The sequence below is a fragment of the Nyctereutes procyonoides genome, unplaced genomic scaffold (assembly GCF_905146905.1).
Source record: "Nyctereutes procyonoides isolate TBG_1078 unplaced genomic scaffold, NYPRO_anot_genome, whole genome shotgun sequence".
Lineage (NCBI taxonomy): Eukaryota > Metazoa > Chordata > Mammalia > Carnivora > Canidae > Nyctereutes > Nyctereutes procyonoides.
In genome coordinates this window covers 8,052,998-8,072,220 of record NW_026575128.1, presented here as the reverse complement: position 1 = coordinate 8,072,220, position 19,223 = coordinate 8,052,998, and the positions used below count along the sequence as shown (strand labels likewise).

Sequence of the window (19,223 nt, the reverse complement as noted above, 5' to 3'; positions counted from 1 at the left end):
GGGGCCAAGCTCTCAGCACCCGTTAACATCCCCTTATGAGAACAGTACTACCCACCGGGCCAAAAACTGGAGTCCATGGGCTGTTCCTAGAATTTGCGGAGTATCGACCTGTCAACTCCTGACCCTCACATTAGCGCAGGCGTGGGGGGCTCTAGGGTGCCCCCACAGGGCCATGCTGTCTCCAGCTGTGAGCGTAATGCAGATCGTGGGGAATCCTAACTCAACAAAGCCAACGACCTCGAAGACCAGGGGGCAAAATCACAAGACCTGCCTACGGGTAGGACCACACCGAGGTCGATCGGAGGCAAAAAGAAGTACCGTGATTTCAGAGGGGAGGCCGTCAGAAGCACCGTGAGCGTGCGCACAACGGATTTGCCGCAGAGGAGGACTTGAAGGCCATCCCGAGTCCCCACCCCACTCCACCACCATGGCGCCATCACAGTTTTCTTGTTTCTTTATCCCCTTTGTAGTGGGTCGCCGTCTTGTAAAGCTCCAGGAGCACCGTTTTGAGCAGCTGTATACATACGGTAGCGTTACCATCCCCCTTGAAGACGATCTTGCCACCCGTTTACGGTCTGTCCCTCCCTCTCCCCAGCACATACACACATGCTCCAGGAGACGAGAGGTCTTGTCTGTTTGACTCTTCTCAGTCCCCAATGGCTCCCACAACGCCCGGTGCATTCACTGTAGGTGCTCAATCAATACTTGCTGAATGAATCAATGAGTACGGTTGACCCCTGAACAACACAGGTTTGAAATGCACACGTCCACTTACGCATGGATTTTTTTTTTATAAATGTAGCCCAGTACTGTAAATGCTTTTTCTCTTCCTTATGATTTTCTTGATAACACTTTCTTTTCTCCAGCTTACTTCAGTGTAAGAATACAACATATCATGTGCGTAACATGCAAAATGCATGTTGATCAACTGTTTGCATTATTGGCAAAGCTTTCAGTCTGCAGTAGGCTATTAGTGGTTCAGTTTCAGGGGAGTCAAAAATCATATATGGGTTTTTTTTGACTGAACAGGGTCGGGTGGGGAGAGGTTGGCACCCCTACTGCCATGTTGTTCAAAGGTTAACTGTATTTAATGGTGGATACTGTCTAAAAAGATGGGGCATGAATATGTGTGTCTTACATCCCCATCCTGTTCCACACCTCCCTCCCCACCTCCGTCCCGGCAAGAGAATTGACCAAAGTCTGAAAAACAGGTGGATACCTGAGTCAGCTTTGGAAACTAAGACAAAATATTGTGCCATGACCCTCAATGCATTTCTCTTAGACACGGTACAGATCTGTTCCTAAATAATTTAGAGGCGAAAAGAGAATGGCCCAGCCAAGTGGCTAAACAGCAAAGACAACAGAGTCAGACCTCAAGAAATATGTTATTCCCATAACATTCGTTAAAAAAACAAAAACAAAAAAACATAACCACTCACAGGTGTTTTCTACCCAACCAAGAGATGAATCGAAATGAAGAACTCAAATGTGGGAAAGTTATGGTTAATAATAATAATAATAAAAAAATAGGAACAAGCAAATGAGCCATATAGTAAGGAATCTAAATAATTGCTATAAACGTAGTTATAAAACAGAATGCAAGCGTAACAAATATTCCTTCGAAGAGGAGATAAAAGATATCACTCCTGCCCAAACCCCAGGGTTTGCACATGACGCTGATAGAAAGCACAAAGTTGGAGCAAGGAGATATGCTAATTTCCTCATCTTCAAGAAACTCTGCTATATAGTTTCTGTGGTTAATTAGAGAAATATAGGTTAGACCATGTTTTCAAAGACGTTAAGAGTAATTAGTAATAGACTATAAAGTAGCTTATCTTCAAAATTACCAAAGGGGAAAAAGAAATGCAGTCAATTTAGCAAAAAATGAAATGCAAAGGGAACAACGGGGAAGCATAAAGAGGGGAAATGCAGAGTAAATGCTCAAAAAAAAAAAAAAGAAGACAAGAGACAAAACATTATTTATGACAATACACGTGTACAGATTAGCCTAGCCCGGTAAGCTATAATTCTCATTTTGGAACAAGACACACGGCTTACACAGAGTGACATGAGGGAAGGGGCCAAGAGAGCTCAGACTTCACATTAGACGAGGATCAAAGTTCACCCACGCTGAGCCTCCGGAGACTCCCACAGCGGTTCCAGAGCACCCGCAGGTTCTAGAAGCTTCCCCCGGGAACCCTAAATGTACAGTTTCAGAAGGGCTGGTGGAGGCAAATGCAAACCACCCACGAAGGGGGTCTTAATCTCAGGATCAGACCCGTGGAGGCTGTAATGTCACACCGGACTCTTGGACAAACCTCGTTTTGGGTCAAGAGTCCTCGGGAAAGCCACCAAGAGACACTCCCTCTCGCACCTGGAAGGTGATGAAGCTCATGATCAGACACTCATGGAACAAGAGTGCGGCCCCACTAAGCTCGATTTAATGCACTTAGAAATAAGTTAGACTTGTTGCCACGAGGGCAGGGGAAGGGAGTATGCGTTGTCCTACAGAGGTCTGACCGTTGTCGCTCTGGAAAATCCCGCTGCGTGCTACTTTGGAATGCTTCGGGTGGCGCGGTTCGCCTCTCCGCGTCCAGAATGAACACATCAAGTGCTGTGACTGCATCTCATCGCTATCAAGCACCTAGGTGAAAACACGGAGATAAGGTGCCTACACTTTTTGGAAGGAATTATGCTCACGGATCTCAGCCTTGGAGAAACTTTTAAATCAGAGGGCTTGCCATCGCTCAGACTTCTGAAAAACGATGAAGGCGGAAAACTCATGAACAGGTGTGTATGCATAATTACCGTGTGTAACATCAGATCATTATTTGATATGATCTGGAGTAGGAAACACAAGGGGCTTGTTGAAAAACCCTCTCTTACTATCTTCTCTTTTGTTGCTGTCTTTGCTGCTTTCAAAATGACAATTCGATTACGGGGCGGGCGGGAGGGAGGGGGGTGCATATGAGAAAGCGAAACCAAACCCAAAGGTGACATTTAAGCAGTGGATGAGGCACGCGTTCCAAAATGAAGATATGACAGGATGCTTCAGACAGAACAAATAAACCATTTTTAAAAAGTGCAAGAGTTGGGATGCTGGGTAGCTCAGCAGTTTAGTGCTGCCTTCAGCCCAGTGCATGACCCTGGGGTCCTGGGATCGATCGAATCCTGTGTTGGGCTCCCTGCGTGGAGCCTGCTTCTCCCTCTGCCTGTCTCTGCCTGTCTCTCTCTCTCTCTCTCTCTCATGAATAATAAATAGAATCTTTTTTAAAAAGTGCAAAAAAAGTGCAAGAGTTGGAGGAAAATACACTAATCTGAAATCAAAAGTAAGTAAAAATAAAGAGGATTTGTAAAACACTCTAAGTGTGTATGTGTTATATGAAACCATGTGGCTCCCAAACAAGGAACATCACCCTCCTTACAAACGTCCATGAAATATTATGGAAATGGACTTTATCTTAGGCTATGAGGAAATCTGCATAAACCTCCCCGTGAAGCAGGAAGTGTGGGGCCGCGAGCACAGACGCACTAGAAGTTGACCCTCCAAGAAGACAGAAGACTATGCAGATCACCTGAAAACTCACAGAACTCTTTCTTGAATAAGTTCTCGAGTTCAAAGAGGAAATGAAATCTGTGAACCCGGACTAGTAATAATAATGATGATGATGATGTGAGGTCAAAGCTGTAGCTCACAGAAAATTCATAGCCTCATTCACCATTAAATCATAGAGAAATAAGTGAAGTGCATGTTCGAACTCAAAAGCTACAGAGAGAACAACAGCTAGATCAAGGACGGAAGGGAGAGTAAACTTGGTAAAGATAAAAAACAGAAATAAAAAAAATAAAAATTAAAAAAAAAACAGAAATGAATGATGGAAAAGGTACATAAATAAGAAACGTCTCGCTCAAGACGTGTCGCCACGAGGGCTACCCAAGCTATAAGGAGAGAGAAGGTGCAAATGCGCGGAGATGGGACAGGGCGGCTACGGCGGTAAGCGAGTCACAGAACAGCGTGTGTGACCCACCGACAAATCTGAAGTCTCGACAAAATGGAATTTCCTAGCAAATTCTCAATTACCAAACTTGTGTGAAGAGGAAAACCCGAGGGAACTGCAATGTGCTTTAAGGAGCAGGTGGTTTCGTGGCTAGAGCTTTAAGACTCTAAACACACCATAACAGCCTCACTATTTAAATTAATTTTGATACGAATATTCCCCTAAAACAGTATATATGATACACATATTCACACCCACCTACTCACACACCAACATACCCATCGCATAAAAAAGAAATCCCATATGCAACATCATGTTGGCAAATCAGGTTCGGTCCTAAAACAATGAACAAATACAGCCCGTGTCATGAAAACAACAAAACTGCCTGGAAGGCAGAGAAGATCATTTATTTATTTATTTATTTTTTAGAGAAGATCATTTAAAAGCAGGAGACGCACTAGGTCTTTGGAGGACGAGCTCACGTCTTAAAGTGACAATTATCCTCCAATCACTGTGTGCGTCAGACACGACTCCAGGTGCAACTCACACCATTTTTTTTTTCCAGAAACCTTGGAACGGTCAGGACCGCATGTGTTGGGGACACACAGGTGACGAGAGCCAACATCCACTTAAGGGATGGGGACTGATGCGGATGGGGGGCCAGCCGGCCCCGGACTGCAGCCCCGCGGAGGATACCATCGTGGTTTCGCGGATGCAGAGGGGAGTCCAGGTGGTCAAGGCTCGTGCTGCGCGGGGGCCATGGGCTCGCAGGCGCCAGTCGGGCTGCTCCAGAGCCCGTGGCAGGTACCTACTGTGTCCCCAGCCGAGGAGCCCTTGCCGCTCAGGTGTCGGGACATATCCTGAAGCTGCGACAGGAAGAGCTCCAGGCACGAGCTTCCCATGGGGAAAGCACAGAAACAGGCGCGGCTGTCTAAGCCCGTGGGCGAGGGTGAGGGTGAGGGCGAGGGACTGCCTTTCACCTGCGGCCAATGGCGGGTGGAGAAGACAGGGCGCAGGGTCCCCCCAGACGGGCGGTGGGGGGTGAGACTCGCACTCGCCCAGCGTGCCGTGGAGCCACCGGAAAGAGGGATACGGGGGGTGTGAGGGTCTCGGTGGTGAGGAGGGCTCTCTCGGGGGGACACCCCAGCAGAAACCGCGTGGGAAGTGGTGTTGTGGCCCCAGAAATGACAAACTTGGGGGCCTCAGAAGTCTCCATAAACAAAACCCCAATACCGAGGAGCAAGCGCAGAAGAGAGGTTTGCAGCTCATCACAGTTAGGTATCTATATGGTCTCCAAATACGGGGTCCGTCCCGGGGAAGGTCACCCTCAGGCACAAGGCCTGGCCGAGGGAAGCTGAGGAGTCGAGCTGGTCCACGGGGACGTGGGGACGCACGGCGACACTGGGAGGCGGCGGGGGAAGGACAGACAGCCTGGACTGTGCAGGAGGATGGAGAGACGCTGGGCGGCAGGCGGAGGCCAGGTGGGAGGAGACCCTGAGGGCGGCCCCCAGGCGGGGGCACAGTGGGCGGCCTGGGGGGGGCACAAAGCCGCCCTCGGGGTCTCGGTGGTGATGTTGGTGGCGGGTGTGGGGACACGGGCTCAGACTGGGCAGGTGGGAAGGGACCAGACGCCAGTGTGACGGGGCGTGGGGGACAGCCTGACGTCTCGGGGGAGAAGCCGCGGGAAGTTCAACAGGTGCTGGCAGGGCCGAGCAGACGGGGGGGGGGGGCCAAGCAGGGGGGTGGAGGGCGCAGGAGGTGCCAGGGCCCCAGCAGGTGGGGCGGGGGAGACCCCGGAGCAGGCTTCTCCAACAGCCCACGCTGGGCCCCGATCCCGAGGCTGCGGGGAGACCAGGGTCATGAGCGTGTCTGAGTGCAGGGTCAGCAGGGACGCGGGCACTTGGTGCGCCACACGCTCTGGCGAGCGCAGGCCCATGTGCACCGTGCCGCATTCCCCGCCGGGGCCTGCAGGGTGCAGGGCTGGTCACCGGAAGGAGAGAAGCACGAGGGGCCAGTGCAGGTCGAGGCTCTCGCGTCTGCCAGGGTTGGGGTCGCGGCACAGTGCCAGGTGCGAGGCGAGGCCTTGAGGGGCGCAGGTGGACGGCACCACGGGAGAACAGCTCTGGCCGCTGCCCGCAGGCTCCTGCGAGCCCCCCCCCACCCGATGTGCACAGGCCGTGGGGGCCATCTCCCACCTCGCACCCCCACGGCCCCCCGGGTCCACCGTTCTGGGCCCCAGGCCTGTGCATCCTGCGGCCTTTGTGACGTCGCTACCACCCGAGCACCTCAGGAGTGAGCAGGGTGCCCAGCACGGCTGGGGGCAGCAGCCGGTGAGACCCCGAAGCAAGCCCTCTGCTCCCCGAAGTCGGCGCTGTGACAGAGGGGACAAGGCATGGGGCGGCCGCCTCCCCAGAGGAGGTCAGGGTGGCCAGCCTCGGTTGGGGCCGTGGGGGAGGGCGCGGGTGCTGCGGAGAAGCTGACCCGGTGCTCCCGGGAACCGGACGCTTCGGAGCGTGGAGAGGCGCGGGGACTCTGCCACGCGGCGGATTAGAGCAAACACGGCCCGTCCCGGACTCCCCAGTCCGCTGCCTCAAATGCGGTTTCTGGGGATTCTGGGGTCTGGAATGTTCCCAGGGCTCAGTGCCGTCTCAGCCCCCTGCGCGGTGCTGGGGGCTCCCCTCCCACCCCCCGCCCCCCCGGGGAGGGACCTGGAGCCCTGGTCTTGGGATCCCGGGGCACCTCGAGGGTGAACGCCGCCCCCTCCCGCCGCTCCCTGTCCCCTGATGCCCGGGGCCAAGCATGCAGTCACCCTTGTCTGGGCACTGTCGCAGCCCCGGCCCGCCCGCCGACTCAGGTCCCCGTCCCGCTGCAGTGGCTGCTCCGGAGGGGCCTCGGGAGTCACAGCTTCTCGGGCCGCACGGGCCCCCGGAGGCTCCCCGCACACAGACCCGGGACCACGCTCCTCGCAAGCCCCCTCCACCCACCACCTCTCACATTCCCACGCGCGGGCGACTCACGGGCAGACAGCAAGGCTCACTCGGTCTCGCCCAGGTCATGCTTCCTTTCTAGAACGTTCCCTCCTCCCGTCCACCCGGGAAACTCGGTCAAGCAGCACTTCTCTTGAGCCGTGTGGCCCGTCTGTCCGTCCCCGCCTCCCGCTGCGGCCCTGCGCTAATGTCCCGAGCCCCTGCTTGCCGCCCGGGACGGCGCGCCCTCTGTCCACACGGCCCCGCAGCCTGGATCTCGGAGCGAGGGCCACGTAGAGCCCGGCCACCACCTGAGCCACAGTGGCCCCGCGGCCCTCACAGGATCCGAGTGAGAAACCAGTGTCTGCTGTTGCAGCCCACCGAGACCTCTGGACTTGCTCGAGAAGGGACGTGAAGGACCCAGAAGGTGAAGGGCCACCTGTCGGAGAGGGTGGCTGGACAAGGCCGGCCTGGGGACGCAGCGGTCAACAGGTGCAAGCACCCAGCCCCCTGACGAACATTCCAACACTGCGGATGGCAGGTGCCAAGGCCCTGGGGCAGGAAAGAGTTTAGAGAGCCTGAGGACTGGAAAGGGGCCCGGGACTCTGGGCGCAGTGAGTGAGGGGTGAGTGGCATGGGGGCGGGGTCGGGTAGGAAAGGCCCGTCACATCCTGCCTCATCGGCCTGGGCCTGGAGAGCCCCTCAGCATCCAGTCCTTCTCGGCATAACGTCCGCTGGGTCACGGTTACGGTACCAATAATGCGTTGCCCAAATGGGATGCTTTTGAGAACAGAAGACAGACGCTGGAACGGCCCCAAGTGCATCTAAACACGTGTGGGCTGCTTCCTACACCTGAGGGCCCTTCATGGAGGCCGCTGTGTAGACCAGGCCCGGCGCTGTGCCCTCCTCGAACCCGGGCTCTGACCGCGGGTCCAACGTGCCTGTCAGCTGCTGACGAGGCCTCCTGTTGCCAGCGCCACTCCCTGCACGGGTCTAGAACCTTGAGGACCAGAGCACGAGGAAAGCCCCCACTATGCGCGCCGGGGAAGAGACCGCGTCTACACTCGCGGGGCTTCACTTTCGCCTCGAAAACAGATCATGAATTCTTTGAAAAACAGACACAGCCAAGCCAAGCCCGTACTCCCACACTGGAACACGTGTTAATCCTGAAAAATGTGGGGTTGCCTGGTATTTTTCACTTGTGCACCTTTTTGGGGGGGGGGCAGGGGCTGGGGGGTGAGAGGCTGCGTCTACATGTCTACTTGTGTAGAAATGGGACTTTTTTTAAACTTTCTTTTAAATTTTTTTTTAAATTTATGATAGTCACACAGAGAGAGAGAGAGAGAGAGGCAGAGACACAGGCAGAGGGAGAAGCAGGCTCCACGCACCGGGAGCCCGATGTGGGATTCGATCCCGGGTCTCCAGGATCGCGCCCTGGGCCAAAGGCAGGCGCCAAACTGCTGCGCCACCCAGGGATCCCAAACTTTTTTTTTTTTAAGAAATGGGACTAATAACTTCTAAATCGCACCTCTGCTGTGAAGACTCCCCGTGACGACGCCTCTGAGCGCTGAGCTCAGCACTGAGTGCAGAGCACGGTACCCGCCGGGCGCGGGGAGGGATACAACCCATTTTTGTCGAGTCTGAGATGGGGCGTCGGCCAGGCCTGCTGCTGACGCTCCCGGTCAGCCCGTCTCCAAGGCTCAGCAGCCCACGGATGCAGCAGGACGGGCACCTCCCCACCCTTCCCCTGGCACAGCCCACTGTGCAACCAAGCAAGACCCCAGACCATGTTTTGCTCTCCGGTCCTTAGTCCCTCTCCTCTGCGATGAGTGAGTGGGCATCTACAAATCCAGAACATTCTCACCAAACCCCTTTATGGGCCCGACGGAGGGCTTGGCTGCTAACTGCGCTTGGTGCCACTTTCCAGGGGAAGGCCAAGTAGTGGGAGGAGACACAAGGCGGGGGGTACGACGGGGGCCTGGTGCCGGAGAGGTCTACACTGAGGGCTAGCCTGTCAATCTTGGGTTTTGTCTGGGATTCTGAAGAGCTGAGCCACGAGGGTGGAACAGTGGGTCGAGGACTCGGTCCTCCTCGAGGGCCAAGCAAGGGTGCGTCTCACCGTTGTAGGTCCCTCGGCTGCCTGAGAGCCCAGGATCCCTGAATGACCCTCATGGGGCTCTTTCTGTGCAACAGCATCAGATCTCGACCAACCGAGAAGATCGGTGTCAGCAGGTTTTCATCCTGGTCAACCAAACAGCACAGGCGTTATCTGGGGAAAGAGTTCTGGGGCTGGGACACGGCCTTGGACCCCAAGCCTTCCCTAATGCACAGACAATTCAAGAAAGGGTGCAGGCTCCACCTATGACAGCTCCGAAGGGCCTGTCCTCTTCCCTGGAGCCCGGCCACAGAGCCACGCCATCTCCTGTAGGGCGGTTTCGGCCCAGCACCTTCAGCCGGGGAGCCCAGAATGCGCCATGGTCCTGGCCACCCAGAGCCCAGCCATACCCTAGACCACCACCCACTGAAGACAGGAAACGAACACTTGGTGGCTGCTCACTGTGATCATAAGGAAGCGTGTTTGCATGTCCTTGCACACCCAGGGACCCAAGGGAACTCGGGGTGGCCCGAGAGAGCCCCTTTAGGACTATGGGAGAGTCTGACCTAACTCCCAGAGCAAGAAAGGACTTAATCACGTAGCCTATGGCAGCCTCCCATCTTCCCCGAGCTCCCCAGGATACTGCCTTCGTACGCAAGGGCTGGAAGAACGACCTGTGAACCCAAGAAGGGTGGCCCAAGACCTCCTAGAAGGCCAAAGATCCAGGGAAAGTGAGTGGTACCTTCCCTGGGAGCCATAGAGCCCAAGGACACCCGGGACGCCCGGGGCTGCTGGCGACGTAATTAGGACCAAGTGAGATGACGGAACGGAGGAGGGGCACCGAGGGGGGTACAGGCCCCACGCCGTCCTGGTGAAACCCTGCGTGTCCTCCACGGTGGTCAAACACGGCGCGGCGGAGAAAGCAGGGATGCAGGGAGGCCACAAGAAGCCACTTAGTGCACACGTGACCTCGGAGCGCATAGACGGAGCGACCCCACAGGTGAAAACTGAAGCGAGGGGGGTGGATACGGGCCACCCCCGCCCCCATAGGCAGGGTTGCACTCCTAAAGCTCCGTTTTCCCAGGCTCGTTCTGCCCAGGGGGCTGTGGCCTCAGGCCGTCTGGGGCTGGGACTCCCAGGTGTGGGAATGTAGCACTTGCACCGGGCCCTGCGAACGGCGGTGCTTGCGGTTTGGTGCTGGACAGGTTCCCGAGTCGGCCTGGGCTGGTAGTCCGCCGGGGCTAGGATCCTCCAAGGAGTCCTCTGAGAATCCTCCAGTTGGGATGCTTTTCTTCCTTTACATTCCGGGGGCACTGTGTGGCCGCATCGATTACCGTAATAATGCAAAGAGGCCTTATGACCACGAGGACGGACGCTGCTGCCGCCCTCGTTATGGTTGGCACGGTGACGTTCGGCGGCCTCAGGCTGGCAAGACTCACAACACAGGGCCACGTACGTCGCAGCCCCTCGCCTCAGGAGGCCGCCGTCTTGCCGGGAGACCAAACCCCTCAGCACGCATGCACGGCTCCCCTGCAAGCAGCTGGGACGCAGTAGCTGTCCATATTAGTGGGGCGCGGAGCTAACCTAACATCTACACCTAGAAAGGTTTTAGAACCACGATGCTTGGGACGCATCCCAGACCTGCTGGACCGGAATCTCCGGGGATGAAGATCCTTGCTTTCCAAAGCCTTTGAGTCATTTGAATGATTAGCCACATCTGAGCCCATAAATATCTCCTTTCCCCGTAAGATATCTGCTTATTTAAAAATAAAGTGATCCATGCCCTCCGACCAGTGGGGGTGAAGTTTGAGTTTGGCTCCACAGAACTGGCATCCGCTGGGCCCACGGGCCTGGGACAGGACCCCGCTCTCCGTCATCCCCGTCCCACGTGTGTGCCCCCCTCTAGGAACGGGGCTTCTGCTCTGGTTCTTGATTTCTTCTCCATGCCCTGCTCCGGGAAGGCCCTTCCTAATCCCGCAGCATCTGGCTGGGGCAGGGACACCCTGCAGGGGTGGACCTTCTTCTCCGTGGGGAGGCCTTGTGTCAACCCAGAAGCTGCCCCCTTCCACGAACAGCCACCTGTTTAGGAGTAAGGGTAACCGGGGATGCATGACCTGCATTGGCCTGGTAGGACAAGTGCTGACTCCACTTCCTAAGGCCTCCTGATGGGAAGTGCTGGCAAGCAGCTTCAGGAGCCATCCCTTTGTTCGGGACCAGATCCCCCGGCCCCGGCCCTCCTCACCCCTGGTTTACCCTCCCCAGGCGGCCCCTCTGCTTCGGGAAAGCTTCCTGGCCATGACTACGGCGTCCCTTCTCCAGTGCAGGAGCAGACCCAGAGCCTCCCCGCCTCCTATCACCACCCGGATGTCAAACAAGGAAATTATTCCTCCGGATTACTGGAGGCCCTCCTACAGAGCGGGTGTCTGCTCCCCCAGCTGACCACAACCTCTGCGTGGGACTAGTACAGGGAGATCGCCGGTCTTCAGTGTCGGGCTCTAGAGGGCTGGGTAACAAGGGAAGGGGGGGCCCCATGGCCTCACATGCTGGTTTCCAATTTCTAGGAATTGGCCTAAAATCCAGATGTGGCCCAAAGCCATCCCCGGGTTCCCTGCTTCTCTCCTGGGGCCACCTGTGGTCTGGAAAGGCCCTCAAGGAAGCCTAGAGAACTGAGCAGAGCCTGACATCAACCGAGGATGCTCACACAGCCCTCGCTGCAGCCTCCTGCCCCGACCATGAACCGTGCCCACGAGTATTATGCCCCACGCTGAGGCTGACGCTGTCAAACCTTGGCCGATCCCAATTCTGGCTGCAAACATTTGAAAAAGGCAATTTCCAAAGAGTCTAGCTATTGCAGTCATATTTTCTGGGCCAAAGGAAAGGATGTCTGAAATTGTTCTTGTCCTGGAAAATCTGGGAGTATATATTTACAGGGAAAGTCGGGGCTCAGCTATAGAGAAGAGGCAAAAACAGACGGGCTGCCCCTGTGCCTGGGGCACTGCGGTCGAGGTAGGAGGGGAGTGAAAAAAGTACCTGCCTGTTTAAAAATAAAGGTAGCAAGCGATGTATGTGACCTCTATGAAGAAAACCACAAAGCTGTTATATTTAGAAAAATGAAAGTAGATGAACAAAAAAGAGGGACATGCCATGTTTCTGGATGGGAAGGCCGTGTATGATAAAAATGCCTATTTTCCTCAAGTTAATTTATGGTTTAATAGGAGCGCACATACAAAATCCCAATAGGATTTCTTTCTTTCTTCTTTTTTTTTTTTACTCTGACAAAATGATTCTAAAATTAATCTTGAACAACAAACAGATGAGAATAACAATGAACGTTTCTGAAAGAGAAAATAATTAAGGGAGGAAGGAGTAGTTTCTAGCTCTGCCAGATATTAGAACATATTATAAAACAACAATTAAAATTATTCAGTGCCGGTGCTAAGATGGAAATAGAGCAGCAGAACAAAGTGGTGTCTCAAGAAACAGACTTAACCGCATGTGAGGATTCAGTATGTGATAAAACAATTCATTTCCCTCAAATCAAAAGGGAAATGAATTGCTTAATACATCGTGTTGGAAAACTGCTTAATAGTTGGGACCATACATTATACATTCATCTAAATAAACTCCACATGGATTAGCAAATTATATTTTTAAAAAAATCAAATTACTGACAAATAACCAAAAATAGAACAAACTGCCTCTCAGAGTCACGGTGGATGATAACTCTGTCGGCTTTGAAGAGGGATCACTAATATTGAGGGTTTGTCTGCATAAAATGAATGTACGATGCAAAATGGAAAATAATAATAAAAAATAGGAAAATAGATTGGGAAACTAGATGCACAAAAAAACCGCAAAGTGTTTCTTGCCACAGCGGAGAACGAGCACCTCCAAATTGTAAAGGAAAATAGCAGCATGGCCCTCCGGGAGCCGCACGTCAGGGCAGGCATGTGCCACAGGGGATCACAAGCAGCAAGTGCTCCCGCGCCCTGTAGACAGGACTGGCCGGTGGCTGGGCTGGGGGAAAGCAGCCAGGAGCTTCAGGAAGCGCTGCACACCGAGTCCCGGGTGGGCGGTGCACCCCTGTGTGCACCAGTGTGCACTGGCGAGTCTACTGGGCGTCCCCGTGGATGGGCTCAGACCCCGTTGCTCGTCTCAGAGCCCGGCTGCTCCCTGCACATCCCCGTCCCAACAGGAGCACAACCTCATCCTCCTATCTTCCAGGCTCCACAGTCCTCTACGCTCCGTGAGGGTGGGGGGCTGTTGCTCCCATTTAGCACCCACCAGGATACCTGTCCCATTGCAGATGCACCACAAATACGCGCTAAATAAAAGAATGAATCCTCATGGGTGGATCCTAAATGCATCCGTATCACCAATGCTTTCTAGTTGAAAAAACTAAATTTTGAACCACGAGAACCCCCTTTAATTTGCAAAATTATGTCCCTCTCTGTCTGCATCAGGGCAAGCTCTTTGAGGTAAAGCTCTTTGAGGACACAGCACGGGTCCCAACATGTGGCCCCTTACGGAAACCGGCAAGGGTGTGCTGCTGGGGATTTACTGGACTTATTAAAAAAGCAGTTTTATAAAAGGTCACCCAGATACGTGGGGTTTGGCGATGCAGATAAAGGTTGCAAGCAGTATGTTATGTGACCTAGATGAGGAAAACCGCAACGTTGCGGTATCTGGAAAAGCAAAAGCAGAGGAACGTGAAAGAGAGACGCCATGTTTCTGGGTGGGAAGACCACACGGTACGTGAATATAATTCTTTTTTTTTTTATGAATATCATCCTTGATCGTACAGCTTTTGTTACTGGCATCATGAACCGGCACAGCACTTTGGGGGAGCTGTGCATACGCCCAGCGCCGTCAGAATGCTCACACTCCAGCCTGACAACCTCACTTCTGGAGATCCACCCTAAGGAATTAGAGTTCAAGAGAAGACGCAGGAAAAAAAAAAAAAAAGAAAAAAGAAAAAAGAAAAAAAGCTACGTGCGTAAGGATGTTCATTCCAGCTTTATGTAAAATAACTGAACGAGACTCTTGACTAGGTCAAGGCTCCATCCAGTAAATAGAATATTCCGCAGATAACTAAGGATGGAAAGCGCAAGAGACCTGCAGCAGCCTGGTAAGGTAACGTGACCCGTAACACAGAATGGGGGTTGATATGTTCCCTTCAAAACCACACGTACTATGGACGCATGTGGGTAAGAATCAAAGAACGGCCAAGGTTCTTGGCCGAAATCAGTTTTGGTTTAAAGAAGTGAAATTAAGAGTATTTTACTTGTAATGTCTACATTTACTTAAATGTTTAAAATACTAGAATATACCAAGAGCCTGTGCTGAGTTTTGACCCCTGAGCTCCAGATACCTCCCGAAGGTGTCCTAGCACACTACGTAAGGCTAGGCTCAAGAGATACCCCTCCTCCTCCATCCCCAGATGAGCAAGATCATCCCCGGAGGCCTTCCGGGTTACGACTGGACCAGAACATCCGCTCTTATGCAGCTGAGCCTGTATACAGTGGGTGCTCAATAAATCAACGATGGATGGATCAACGGATGGGTAGAAGGAATGAGAAAAAGTAAAGCTAGGGCAATGCTTGGGCACCCGAATATTGTACACGGGCAGACCGCATTCCTACGGTTCCAACGACGGAACTGTCATGAATTTGCTTAATGCTTGTCCCTCTCTGACACTTCACGGGAGGAACTCAGCCAACACCCTGCGCTAGTAATTTGGCCCTGAGGCCTCCTTGTCCTTGCTGCTGCACACGAGCCCTTGGATTCTGGAAATCCAGCACAGTGGAGATAGTAGAGGGCTTGGGTAGGAACCTGCTCCGTCCCTGAACCTTTCAAATGCCAGCCCAACCCTTAGTGGTCCTACAACCTCTGAGCTAGTCCCCGTGTCTCCTTGGGCTTTGTTTCCACTGGTAAAATGAGAAAAGAGAATATTCCATGAAGCCGTAGGGTTAATGGTTAATAAAACATTTACGAAGTATTGGCACCCTCCTTCACCCCAAGCTTTCCCACCGTTGCAATCCTACAGGCTTTAACCACAGCCTCACTTAAAATGCAAAAACACAGAGTTCTTCTTCTTTCGAATCTGGCAAGTCAAGTGTAGAGTGCCCCGGACTGGTGGGTCACAATCTCGGGTGCTCCTTCTCTTAGGGGATACTGGCCAGCGTCTGGTAGGGAGTCATTTTGGTTGTCACAACTGGCTACAGGAGGGGTGTGCGTGCCACGGGCTTCTAGTGGGTACAGGACAGGGACATCCAACAGCGCTCAGGACTGCCCCTCTTCCACCAAAGGAATTATCTGGTCCAAAATGTCGACAATGCCGAGGCTGAGAATCCAGACGACCATGTGGCTCCATGCACTTTGTCCAGATGTCTGTGCATGTGCGTGTGTGTCAAGTGTGGGGCCGCGTGGGGGGCTCAGGGGGAGGAACCCGGGGTGTAGGAACTAACGGAGGACCACTCCCCATGGCATTCCTGCGTGGAGCACCCTCCTTTACCTGTCGGCACAGCAAGGCCCTAGCCCCGTGCCCTCTGGGACATTGTCTCCAGGGCCCCAGGACCCACTTGCCCTCCCTTGGTCTCTCAAAGGTTTGGCTGCTTGCCTTGCGCTGCACCCACCCCGTGGGCCCTGCCTTCACGTGTCGCGTGTCGCACGCAGGCCACGTCCACTAGAGCTGAGCGATCAGGCTTCACACCTCCCCCGCCCCCCGCAGTGCACAGAACAGCGAAAGAGACGCTGCGTTTGTGGAGTTTGTGGGGTCTCCATGCATCTCTGGTGAAGCCTGTTTTGAAACCTCTTTTGCAAGTGGCCGCTAATGGACCGATAATTGGTTTCCTGGCCACCTCGTGAAGTGTGAAGCCGTCCGCGGGCCTGTCAACAAAGCCTCGAGGATCCCTGCGCCACCTGCACCGCCAGGCTGACTTGGGGCGGGAGGAAAACTACTGGGCTGCACAGGGAGGCCCTCCATGCTTCTGCAAGGGATGGGGAGACATGGGCAGAAATTCACTCTGGGAAAGTGAAGAAAATGTGCGGCGGGGCCAGCACGTGCTCGGCAGGACGCCAGGTTGAGCACGCTTCCCGGGCAGAGGCCGACCAGCTCTGAATCCAACGCACGGTGCGCGGCGCGGGGTAAACGCGCAGCAAACACCGCTGGGCGGACGCCAAGTACTCCCACTTCTAGCGGACTTTGAGCACGGGTCCCTGCAGGTGTGGATTAACCGCAGAGGAGGACACTCGGAGGAAAGAAGCTGGCTCCGTCCTTCCTTTCAAAATGCTTCTCACTGTGAGAAACATCATCTCCTTTAACACCTAGATTAAAAAAAAAACAAAAAAGACCATCTATCGAGCATTTACTACTGCGAGGGCCGCTCAAAAGCCTCGCGGATGGTTCTGAAGCCTCCGCTTTGCTACTGCTACAGGGAACGTTTGGGAACACGAAGAGTGTGTTCGCGCCGTCTCCGGAGGAAAGAGCCGTCTGGAAGGAAATGCTTCAAGAGAAGAATGATGCGCCATTTTGCACTTCTTTGGACAATTGTTCATGGAAATTTGGACCATCAACACACTGCCCCGAACCCTGTCTAAATCCTTTTTTTTTCCCCTTCTAAATCCTAAGAGGGAAACAAGAGTGGGTCCGCTCAGTGTGGTACTAATATTCATTGGGACGTGTAGGGAGATTCAGGGCGTTTACGCAGACTCTTGCTAGAGGGGCTTCTGTCCGTCCGTTACCCCCGCCTCGCCAAGCACAGAGGTGGACCACATGCTTTCATATTTTTGTGGATGCTCATAGACGTCGGCCCTTCCCTGGGGATCACCCATTAGGACACATTTGATTGGGGGTCAGGGTCAGGACTGCGGCTTGACAACTCCTGGATGCTATGTGACCTGCTCGGTCAATGACCCAGTTTCCGAAGTGGCTTCCAAGCACTCGCCGTGGGCAGTGAGGACGGTTGAGGCCACAGTGACCCTGTTCTGTAAATATGATCACAGGGGCTCAGAATCGGGAGCCAGGACGGACGCCACCCTGCCAGACACATTACAAAACCAAAGTGTAGACAGAGGAGAGCGCCCTGGCCGCCGTCACGGGCCCGAGCCAGGACCCAGAATCACGTCTCCGGAGTCTGAATCCCAAGCAGTCTCTGTGACCCAGGGCTGCTTAAGGTCCTGTTTTACCACCGAGTAGACCGTGCGGCCCTTGGGGGCAATGCCGGGGACCCACGGCAGCGTCGGCGTAGGGGCTGGGTACTCATGGGGGGCTGACAGCTGGCACTCCCCTGGCTTCGTGGAGGGGACGTGCCCTTGCTGGGCGGCGCCAGGGCACGGGGCTGGCTGGCCTCTCCGGCCCCTTCACTGAAGCCAGCGTCCCGGCGGCTCCAGCTGTGTCTTGTTGCACCCAAGGGACCTGAAACACCGGAGCAACAGGGGTGCCTTGGGGACTCCCCAGACCCGTCCGGGGGATGCAAGGTCACGCTGCCCCTCCACCACCCCGGTGCGGGCTCCATGGGCTCATCCAACGCCTCTCGGCTCCCCTCTCTCATTTTAAACCACAGAGAGCGCTGCTTCCCCCTTGCCAGGCGGCTCCGTCCTTGCTCCCCCTCCCTTTGCAAGCAGTGGGAGGCTGCCAGCCTCGCTCCTGGAAACGAAGGGCCTGCTGAGCGGCGCTTCATGGCCCTAGGCTCTCATGGAAGGTTCTAGAAAGAGTCTCTAAAACCCTTCCGGAGTGCCAAAGGGTCAAGTAGGTCTTCTGCTGACCAGCATCCCTCAGCCTGTGAGGCAGGAGACTTTACCGCGTCCCACAACGCGGCGGCTCTGCTACCCCTTGGCCCAGGGGCCTGAGCCTCTTCCAGTCCTCCCTGCCTGCTTCACCCGGCGGACTTGAGGATGAAGCCGCCACCATGCTGGGCCCCCACAGTCCACATCTCGGCCTCCACCTTGTAGCGCAGAGCAGCGCCTAGTCCGTCCAGCAGCTCGGGCCTCTGCTCCCGCCAGCCCTGAGCGGCCTTGCCCAGTCCCCCCACCCCCGGCCCAGCCCCCTTGGCTCCTAGGCCCCTACGGGGCTACGAGGTTGGCGCTATGTCCTAACCACACCCGGCTTGAGAGACGGGCGGATTTCATGCCGTTTTATTTACTTTTTTTGCAACAAGCGTGTGTCTAAAAGCGATTTGCTCTTGGAACCTCCGCAAGCATCTTTACACAGACTCCCAAGTCGGCACAGATGCTCTGTCAAGACAAAGTGATTTTTGTTGTTGTTGTTTGGAAAGGTACGACCCCAGGCACCGGCTCATCTGCCGAAGTCTCAGTCCTGTGACGTCCCCTGGAGCCCCCGGCGTCCTCTGCGCCTCAGCCCCGGGAGGGGGTGGCCACGCTGCTCTGTGGCACCCGCAGACCCCAAACCCACTGCGGCAGGAGAAGTGAGCACAGGGTCAGGCTTCTGCTCTCCCCTGCGAGAAGCCGACGGAAAGAGGTGGAGGGGGTGGGGTGGCGAGGGTTGGGCGAAGAGGAGGTGCCAGCCTGGGGAGCCGGACTTCCCGACAGAGACCACGCGGGGCCTGCTTTTGCTGCCTGCCGGGCGCAGGACTTCAAGGACCGTTTCCGCCGGACAGTATGGTCATCCCACCCCAGAGGGAGGACGCAGGGCCTCCTTGTCGCTGCCATTGGGTGAGCACCCCAAAGGATCAGCAGTCCAGAGACAGCTTGGTCACCCCCCAAGTCCAGCCCAAGAAGCAGCAATTCGAGGGACCCCCTCCTCGCCTGGCTGGCCGGAGCTCCCGGGGCCCAGAGGCTGGCAGTGAGTCATGCAAACCCGCGGGCCCCGGCCCTGGTCGGAGTCACAGTGTCACAGGCGGCCACGGGGGGCACACGTCTGGGTCGGAGCCTGGCGGACAGGCCCCCGCGGCCCCTGCCCTGCCCTCGAGGACCCGCGGGGAGGCAGGACAGCCCGGAAGGCGCCCCCCACCGGCAAGAGCAAGCGTTCCTGGGCTTCTGCCTACATCACCGCCGGAACGAGGGCCTGGCCGGCACCGCTGGGGAGGGAAGACACCAGGCAGCGCGAAGCTGTTGCCACGACCTGCGAGGTGCCCGAGGACGGGCCCTGGGTCGGCTAGTCAGTGGGGGCCTCTGCCCCTCGGGGTCCCCAGAGCGGCCCCGTCC

General features: G+C 55.2%; 1 protein-coding gene across 1 annotated transcript in view; it reads right to left on the bottom strand.

The window, feature by feature from the left end:
* The window catches only part of CSMD2 (CUB and Sushi multiple domains 2), a 437,017-nt gene that overhangs the window by 195,497 nt on the left and 222,297 nt on the right, over window positions 1–19,223 (bottom strand).